The sequence below is a fragment of the Astatotilapia calliptera genome, chromosome 8 (genome assembly GCF_964374335.1).
Source record: "Astatotilapia calliptera chromosome 8, fAstCal68.1, whole genome shotgun sequence".
In the NCBI taxonomy this organism is placed as follows: domain Eukaryota; kingdom Metazoa; phylum Chordata; class Actinopteri; order Cichliformes; family Cichlidae; genus Astatotilapia; species Astatotilapia calliptera.
In genome coordinates, this window is record NC_137429.1 from 108,833 (window position 1) to 116,678 (window position 7,846).

Consider the following 7,846-nt stretch of genomic DNA (forward strand, 5'->3'; position numbering starts at 1 on the left):
TTATGTCACCAAGGGCTCCGTACACTCCGCCCCTGAATCTGAGGAGAACTGCTCGAATCTGGTTGAGGACATCTGGACCCTTTATTAGCAGGTCGTTCAAGCTCACACCTCTAAACCTCTGGCTGCTATTCCACACAAGCCTCACTGGAGTTGTAACAGAGTGGGGATTCGGAGCAATGAGGTGGCTCACGTACCACACTGGCCCATCCCAGTTACTGATCATGTCCTTGGACAACTTGACTGCAGCTCCACGCTCCACCATGTCATGCACCTGAGCGGCATAAGCAGCTTTCCATTCAGGCTCCTTGGCCAATTGTTTCTCTGTCCGGAGGAATGTGCTCTCAACTCCTTTTTTGTTATCTGGTAAGGATACTGGATCTTCAGCCCAAGGGTATCTGGTATGCCAGTGTGGCTCGTCGCTGTGGCCATCACCCGTGACATAGGTGAGTCCTTCTCTTATTATTTCAAGCTCTCTCTCCTCGGCCAGTGTCATTTCTTTCCCACCTGGCTGGCAATTTCCGCAACGACAACCCCCACACTTTGGCTCACATGCAGCACCAATACTATCCCACTTCCACCACTCTAAGAATCCTCGACTGGTGGTTGAGGTACTTGACCTCTGAAGCTTAGCAGGAACATGCTTCCTTGTTGAAGACTGGTCCGAGGCCTCGCCAATGAGCTCCTCATACTTGACAGCTGCTGCTCTCATTGACCTGGCAAAGTGTGTCTTGGACATGTGGGCAGAGACAGTAAGCTCCTCGAAGAGCTCAGGGTGAGTTCCCCCAACTGTCTTTCCAAGTGGCCCATCCCATAACACAAGGTCACCGATGACTCTGCTCCTCTGAGGCGCTAGCCGACCTTCTTTATGACTTATAAGCAGATGAATGTCTTTCGGTCTTACAAGATCGTTGAGTGGTATATCCGGAAAGAACCTTTGTAGCTGACTCGGTGTGACATGTTTGTGGACTTCTGCTATGCTGTCGAGTCCATAGCAGACCAGTTGGTGTGACCTAAGGGTGCCTCTAGGCGTTCTGACTCGGATCTTTAAAAGATACCGCCTTGTTCTCACGTGCGTTTTCATTGCCCCTACTCCATGAACAACCAGAGTGATTTCTTCACTTCTTAGGTTAAGACTGCTTGCAGCCCTGTGGGTTATATAGTTGGTGTCAGAAGCCAGGTCAATTAATGTCCCAATCTTTTGCCCAGCATTAGCTGTGACCTCAAGGAGCATCATGATTACTGGCAGCTCTCGAAGCCCACCTTCAAATAGGAGGCTTGGCTGCTCCTTGGTGGTGCTGCATGTCTTAGATGCAGTGTTTGAAAACGCATCCCTGCATTCTCTTGCCAGTTCAGGTGACAGTTTTCTGAGGAACTCCTCCTGATCCTCTGTACATTTCCTGCTGACCTTTCCTCCCTCTGGATCAGATCTATTTTGCTTCCCTGCTGCACTTCCCTTCCTCACCTCAGCATTAGGGCATAGGTAGTAATGGTGCTCCGCAGCGTGTGCTTCTTTGCAGCCTGGGTTTTTGCACAGATAAGTGGGTTTGCAGTATGACCCTTTGTCATGAACGTCGAGACAACTCCAGCATGCGCCTAGTTTCTTAATTGCGGCCTTCTTTTCTGCAAGCTTTAATGTCTTAAATTGCCTGCAGAAGTAGAGTTTCTTTTTATGCTTTCCATCACCGCAGACCACACACCCTTCATCACTACCTGATTTGGTGAATTTGGTTCTGGAATGTTTCAGCTCCACTCTTTCTCGCCTACTTGGCTCTTCCTCTCTCAGATGATCAAGCTGTTCATATATGGTTTCTTGCTCTTTGAGGAATTCCAGAAGACTATCAAATCGTTTTTCTGGGGTGACCGTGTTTCTACTGTCAGCAACATAAATAAGCCACTCCTTTTTGAGTGTTTCCGGAAGTTTACTTTCGATTGACTTTGTCACCAGTGGGTTTTTTTATGGCCCCCGTGTCACCAAGGTCAACCAGGTCTTGAAGTGCCTTCTCCACAGCTTGAATTAATTCCACTATTTTTCTTGGCTGGTGGCTCTTGACAGCTGGCATTCTCTGTAACTCCTCCACTATTTCAATAGCAATTGATGTTTGATTGCCGAACCGATTCTCCAAAACACGAAAGATGTCGTCTGCAGTGTTGTAAGTGGTGAGTCGAAGTTCTCTCGTTATTTTCTCATCCACACTATCAAGTAGCTGAAACTTTTTGATCTCTTTCGAACCAGATGGCTCCGCCTGCCCCTGAAGAACCTCCCATTCCTTCTTCCATCTGTGGAAGTCTCGTTTATTTCCAAGAAACTTAGGAAGTGCTGTTGGTTTCAGCTTGATGATTGGCATGGGGCAGCTGGAGGTAACTGGCAATGATGACAGGTGATCAGCATCCTCCTTTATTCTCATCTCCAGAAAGTCAGCTTTTCTGGAAACCAGCCTGGGGACGCAGAGTTCCAGCTTCTGTATATTGCTTTGAAGATCTCTCCGAATACCTGATGGGATCCAATGCTTCCACTTGCTATACCTCTCCTTTGCCACTCCCACCAGTTCTTTCAGGTGGCCAAGAACGAAATCACACCCTTCATAATTACCGTCAGGCGTAATGGCAGCAACATGTTCACACTCAGCCTCTGCTGCCTGTAGTGCTGTGGACAATTCTGCACTTCCAAAGTTGGCCCAGAGAGCCTCTCTGACTAGGGTTTTTATTTCCTTCGGTTTTAACTCACATTCACTTGCAGTCTTTGCTAAGTCGGCTCTCTGCTGTTCTGTCAGCACAGCTGCTTCACTTGTGTCAGGCTTTGCCTCTAGCTCTGTAATGAAACCGGCCTCTAGATCATCATTGGCCTCCATGACTTTCTCTGCTTCCATCGTCAGTCTATTGAAACTGTCTTTGAGTTCTTCTTCAGTCATATCCTCATGCGTCCTCGTAATGCTATTAACCAGACGAGAGAATGATCTCTTGGCTGTTGCCCTCACTCCTTTGAGTTGTTCAACTGACTTTCCAGCAGCTTGGTCTGCCATTTTTGTGTGCTCAGGCTTGAACTGGGGTTTATTTACTAATGGGAATGGCACATGCAACTTGAGGGATTCTCCGAATTTCCTCTTTGCACTAATTATTCCCTTATCCCAGGACTCCAGGTCATTTTTCCCAGATTTGATTTCCCGGTTTTTCACTGTGAAGCTCTCTAAGTTTGTGCAGCTTCCCCGCTTGAAAGGGATTGATGCATCTACCACAGGTGTTTAACTGGGTTTCACTCAATGACCAGGCAGATCTTTTGTTTTCCTTTTCTTTAATCTTCTTTTCGGCCACAGTCAGCCATAGGTGAAAAACCTTTAAATACAAACCAAAAAACCAAAATACAAATTATGTTTGTTATCACACATCTGCAAATATTGTAAACAATCCCAAACACATTTTCTTTTTTAAACACATCAATGCAGTGCGCAAGCTTTGTAGTACAATATTTACTTGAGTATTTTTAAATGCTCAAATTATGTAATTCACTAGCAATTGTACATACACCTTGAGAAATACTGCTTTCTATTAAAGTGCTAAATTAAATAATCAATCTGCATTAGAACTTGAGCAATAACAATAGTATTTATAACCAGCTTCTCTTAACCATATGCAAGCATTAACAGTCTTCCATATGCAGACCAACAATAAACAATGGTGCCGCTCGTAAACAGGCAACCAACTCACGGCACAGTGCTAATGCTACGTAAGCTAGCGGCAGCCGCGATTCTTTAGCAACTCGCTTCAAAGTCTTTTACCATAGTCAGCAACCATTCCCTTACCGGCTGCCTCCCTGGCTTTGTAGATACTTCAGTTCCACACAATATTCATGTTGGCAACAACTTATTGAAAGAATTATGCTGGGCTTTTCCCGAAAGTGGCAACTTCCTGTTGCTCCCCAGTTCGCCTTCTTTTTCCTTCCCGACAGAAACCCAGACACAAGATTAGTTCCGCCCTCCAGTCTGTCACGTTTACTTTTTTTCCTCAGGGCTCTCCACCTCCTACTCGGTTTGACTTGACACCCACTTTGAAACTGGACCTTGACAAATCAGAAGATCCAGAAAACTCTTGTGGTTGTTGTTAGGTTTTGTATTGTTGGTTGTCATTTATGCTTAGAAATATTTAACCATATATGCTTAGAGGTGTATAATCAATTGTGTAGTGATAGGATGTGTGATCTTTAACAGGCTGCAAAGGCTTGGTGTGTATTCCACACTGGAATGCACACCTACATCCTGGGAGCATGAGAAGAGGTCGTACCTTGTTTTATTGTTTTATGGCAGGATAAACTTGGCTGTGTTTGTTTTAGGCTAGGTGCCTTTTGTTTAGATGAACGGTTGGATTTTCCAGACCAGCAAGTTTAGGGAAGTCATTTATGGGGTCACACTCTGACCCCCCCCCCCCCCCCCCACACACACACACACACACACACACACACATGGTACTCTTTGTTTGTATGTAGACGTCCGTCGTATGTTAATGACCCTATGCATATTCATGTAACCACAATAAAAGGAGTGCTATGGGGAACCTGGCTGAGAGTCTGACGGGGGTCAAGTGGTGGAACGACACTTGGCTCCAGGCAGGTCTCCCTCATGCATGAGTAACACGAAGAACTTTGCCTACTTGGTGTTCAATGCTTTTGCTGTGTAATTATATTGTCTTCAACGTTCCAGCGAATAGGTTCAAGCTACAAACCTATCAGTTGTAGTTTGTAATGTGTGTTCTGGTTCAGCCATCCGGGCACAATAGTAAGAAAACTCTGGTATTCTAAGGAGCTTGGAAAGAAAAGCGTCTGGACTTCTTTAAGTTGCTTGAAGATGTTTCACCTCTCATCCGAGAAGCTTCTTCAGTTCAAGAATGGGTGTAGGTCACAATCAGCCAAGGTCTCAGGGGAGCTTCAGATGAGCTCATGTGATCATCATAGCAAAAAGGAAAGTTGAAGCCTAATTTTAAAATCAGAGATCATGTCTGTGTCACGGACTGGCTGTGCGCAGCAGTAGGATAGGAACCAAAAGCAGACTCACCGGCAGGACATACACTCAAAAAACACAGCTTTGCTGCTGACCCAAGTAAAAGACAAAAAGTAAAAGACAAAAAGACCGCCTGACCCAAGGTGTGAAACTGGGTGTGGGTCCCAATCAGCCAGGGTTTCGGGTGAGTTCATTGTGAAACCTGGCCCCACCTTATCATGCGAATTCCTGAGATCAGATGGCCCAGGATGTGAGTGGGCGTTAAGGCGTCTGGGAGGGATCTCAAAACTGGATTATAGATGGCAGAGAGTTGGTGTCGTAAACCCCGCCTCTGTTCAAATCTGATCTCAGGAATTCACATGATAAGGTGGGGCCAGGTTTCACAATGAACTCACCCGAAACTCTGGCTGATTGGGACCCACACCCAGTTTCACACCTTGGCTCAGGCGATTAGAGGATCATCAGGGGGTCCTTTTGTCCCTCTGTGGGGGGATACTCCCACTAGGTTTATATCTGGGACTCTCCACCATTTGACCTTAGAGCTGAAGAAGCTTCTCGGATGAGAGGCGAAACGTCTTCAAGCAACTCAAAGAAGTCCAGACGCTTTTCTTTGCAAGCTCCTTAGACTACGATGACTACGATGACCTGGATGACTGAGAACCTTCACAGACAATGTAGAAGGTAGTCATACACAGTGAGGATGGCACACTATTCATACAATACAATTTTATTTATATAGCACATTTAAACACCAGAGGTATGCCCAAGTGCTTCACAGAACCAAATAAGAGCAATAACAATTCATGAGATAATCAACCTCTGTGTGAGTAGCGTCTCAGTAGCTGCACTGTGTTGGCGCATGACTATGAAGGAAACAGCAGTAAAGGATTTATATCCTTAAACTTAGCTACATCACTTTGAGAAGAAATCCCGTATGAAATTAATTTCCCACTGTTTTGTAACCAGTGCTGTAAATAGAAATGTTCTTAAGAAATAATCAGACAAAAGTAGGTTTTCTGGGAATTCTGTTAAATGTTCAGTTTATGCCATATGAAAGAAAAACATCCAGAGTGTGATTAAAATCATCGGTGGGCTCTTTTACATTTTGAGAGAAGCCAATGGCATCTAATAATCGATTAAATGCAGTGTTGAGATTGTTATTTTCAGCAACTAAATGGATGTTAAAATCAACCACTACAATGAAATGAGCACCAAATCAGATAAAAAGTCTGAGAAACTCTGCACAGCAAAATCTCCAGTGTTAAATTAACACTGGAGAGTGTCTATATGGGTCCACACCTCTGAGTGTTAAATACAACACTGTTGAGTGTTAAATTAACACTTTTGACAGTGTTATATGTTTAAAAGTAACCTAGTCAGTTTTGAAGATTAACAATGGCTAACACTGAGCAGTGCTGATTTTGTAACACTGTAAAATAACTCAAAATGTTAGAAATATTACAGTGTTAGAAAATCAGCACTGCTCAGTGTTAGCCGTTGTTAATCTTCAAAACTATGTTACTTTTAAACATATAACACTGTCAAAAGTGTTAATTTAACACTCAACAGTGTTGTATTTAACACTCAGAGGTGTGGACCCATATAGACACTCTCCAGTGTTAATTTAACACTGGAGATTTTGCTGTGTGAGACGTAGAGAATGTACCTACTCTGAGACGTTTTTTTCCAATTTTTATTTGTCACGTACACAGTCATACACAGTACGATATGTAGTGAAATGCTTGGACAACTGCTCGTGACCTAAAGAAAACAAAAAAGGAAAAGGCTATGAATAAGAAAGGAAATAAATATGAAAAATTAAAAAGGGTAAATTTAACTAGGAAGGAATAAAATATAAATTAAGGTTAAAAATGAAATAACTGTACATAGGTGTATGACACATTACAAGAACTAAAACAATTGTTTGAGCTTTAATTGTATACCTCAGACTGTTAAATGAATTAAAACTCCTCCTCCTCGGCATGCGCTTTGAGGATTTGCACAGTTAGTATGACCCAGGGGTGTTAATTCATTTAGACTAAGGTATTCATCCTGCTGTAACTTAGAAGAGATCTGCAATGGACAGACAGAGGTGTCAGTGGTACTATCGTGAATTGCGAATTGTGATTCAGCCTCATTCTCTCCTTCAGATGCCCGTGATCTCACCCTGGATCCAAACACAGCAAAGAACCAACTCATATTGTCTGAAGGAAACAAGAAGGCAACACGAGGAGAGATGCAGTCGTATCCCGACCTTCCTGAGAGGTTCCTCGGGTTTTGTGCAGAGAGGCTCTAACTGGGCGTTGTTACTGGGAGGTAGAGTGGAGTACCAGCTCTGGCATGGTTGATGTAGGTGTTAGCTACAAGTGCCTTGAGAGGAAAGGAAGTGGTGCAACATGCATGCTTGGATGTTATGATTTGTCCTGGAGTCTTCACTGTTTACACCTTCCTTTAAGACTGCCTCTGACTTTCTGTGCAAAACATAATATGATGACCATTGAATACCCTGGTCCTACTGGTTGCCCAAAACTGGGAGTGTTTCTTGATTGGCCTGCAGGTACTCTTTCCTACTATAAAGTCTCATCTCACAAACTGAGTCACACCTTCAGAACCAAATTCTCTGAGCCTGTTTATCCAGGCTTCATCTTTGAGGCCTGATAAACGATTACTTGTCCCTGTGTCTGTGAAGCTGGTGATACATGACTCAACTTAAGTTCATTTGATGTCCAAGTATGTGAGTCAGAGAGAGTTAAAGGGAATTTCTGTCATTTTCAGTTTACACAGTGTGTAATACATTTTATCCCTCTTTTCAACATTCATACTTTCATTGATCCTGCAATTTAATTCTGTTCACAATC

At 43.7% G+C, this 7,846-nt stretch overlaps 1 long non-coding RNA gene and 1 pseudogene across 1 annotated transcript; one reads left to right on the forward strand and one right to left on the reverse strand.

Annotated features, from left to right (window-relative positions):
* Positions 1-3,272: 3,272 nt before the first annotated feature.
* On the reverse strand, positions 3,273-3,936 carry LOC113027968 (uncharacterized). Its single transcript, XR_013911118.1, has 2 exons — positions 3,798-3,936; positions 3,273-3,330 (listed from the first exon to the last, which is right to left on the reverse strand). It is a non-coding gene; the product is annotated as an uncharacterized LOC113027968 (long non-coding RNA).
* Positions 3,937-6,970: 3,034 nt separating this feature from the next.
* LOC145430517 (stonustoxin subunit beta-like) lies at positions 6,971-7,646 on the forward strand (annotated as a pseudogene).
* The last annotated feature ends 200 nt before the right edge of the window (positions 7,647-7,846 follow it).